The following is a 1,951-nucleotide window of genomic DNA, read 5'->3' on the forward strand; positions in this document are numbered from 1 at the left end:
CCTGGAAGACAGCAAAAATGATTCCTTTCTTGTTACCTTGCCTCCACATTGTTTCCAAATCTCACTACTATTCCCTAAACAGTCTCCTAAACTCCTTCATGTATCTTTGGATGCCCCTTGTATTTCACACGTGCAACAAAAAAAAGAATTAAAAGAAAAAACATGTGAGTATGTCTGTGTGACTATATGTAAACATGGGTACTGGTGCCAAGAGAGATCAGAAGAAGGCAATGGATTCCCTGGAGCTAGAGTTTCAGGCAGTTATAAGCTGCCTGACATGGGTGCTGGGAAATGGACTCTGCTTCTCTGTGAGAGCAGCAAGCATTCTTTATATTGAGCTCTCAATCCAGCCCTGATAAATGTGAATCTTTAGGAGCCAGAGGGAAGACAGAGTACAACCTGAGTCCCAAAGAATTCCATATCCTAGTTATTGGAGTCTGTGACTAGGTTAGGCTACACAACACAAAGAAATTCTGAGATGAAATTAAGATTACAGACATTAAGATATAGCAATCACTCTGGTTTTATTTGAGGTCAACACTGTACGAGCTCTTTTAAAAGCAGAGAAATGAGGCTAAAACAATGTTTAGGGGCAGAATGGCAGGAGAAGGACTTTCTCTGCTGATTCTAGGGAAGGCTCTAAGACAGGAAAATTGGGCAGCTCCCCAAATCTGGAATGACCCTCAGCCTAAAAGCCAGTAAGGAAATCAGCGTTACAACTCAAGGGACAACCTGAATGAGCAGGAAACAAACCTCTTCTAGAAAGGACTAAAAATCCTGCCAAGACTTTAATGCTAGCCTGGCAAGATGAGTGTTGGATTTCTGAGACTATCAGATGATACATCTATCAGATGATAAATGTATAATTGTTTTTTAAATGACAAAGTCTTACTATGTACCCCAGGCTGGTCTTGAACTCTTGCCTCAGCTTCCTGAGTACTGGGAATACAGGTGTATGTATACCAATGCATCTACAGAAATGTGTAGTTTTAAGGAGATTAAGTCAGAGACAATTTATACAGTGGGACTAGAACACTAGTGAAATGTCCATGACTTGATCCATATTATCTATCTATCTATCTATCTATCTATCTATCTATCTATCTATCTATCTATCTATCTATCTCCCTATCAACTTTTCTAGGATGTGCCTTTTGGAAGCCCTTTGCAAGCATTGTTCACTGTACCTGGGGCTCCTTTCCTCATTTGAGCAGTCGTCCTCCAAAAACAAAAACAAAAAACCACAAAACAAAGAGGGCCCACTGAAAGGTCCTTTGCTTTATAAAGCCTTCTAGAATCTGAATACCTACCCTTTTCTGTCCCTCGATCCCCCATTTTTTCTAACCTGTGATCCTGTATGGTTTAGGTTTTTAAAAATTTTTCTTTTTGATGAGCACATATTAATTATACATAATGGGTTTCATTATAACATTTCTAATATAATGACTGATTACACTTTCTCTTCCCAACCAGGCTTCTTCATATATTATGACTTTTTTGTGATCCAATGAGTTTTAGTAGAGTTGCTTACAAGGGCATGGGTGAGGGTTTGTTTTCAGGAGCACAGACACCTTACCAGTGGCTATACCACTGAAGTAACCATTAAAGGTCTTTAGATCCCTAGCAAAGGATGGGGGCACATGCATCTTTCTCTCTCTCTCTCCCTCCCTCCCCCTCCTTCCCTCTCCCTCTCTCCCTCTCCCTCTGTCTCTCTCCCTCTCCCTCTGTCTCTCTGTCTCTCTGTCTCTCTCGCCATTGTTACTACTGTTTTGTGATACGGTCTTATGTAGTTCAAGCTGTCCTCAAACTCCTGATGCTATTGTTTCCATCTCCCGAGAGCTGAGATTACACACGCTGCAGCATATAAGGCAGGCACTTTTTACAGTGCTAGAGATCAAGTCCAAGGTCTTATGTATGTTAAGCCCAAGTTTTATCACAGAGCTTCACCCTG

Source organism: Mastomys coucha, chromosome X (genome assembly GCF_008632895.1).
Source record: "Mastomys coucha isolate ucsf_1 chromosome X, UCSF_Mcou_1, whole genome shotgun sequence".
NCBI classification, from domain to species: domain Eukaryota; kingdom Metazoa; phylum Chordata; class Mammalia; order Rodentia; family Muridae; genus Mastomys; species Mastomys coucha.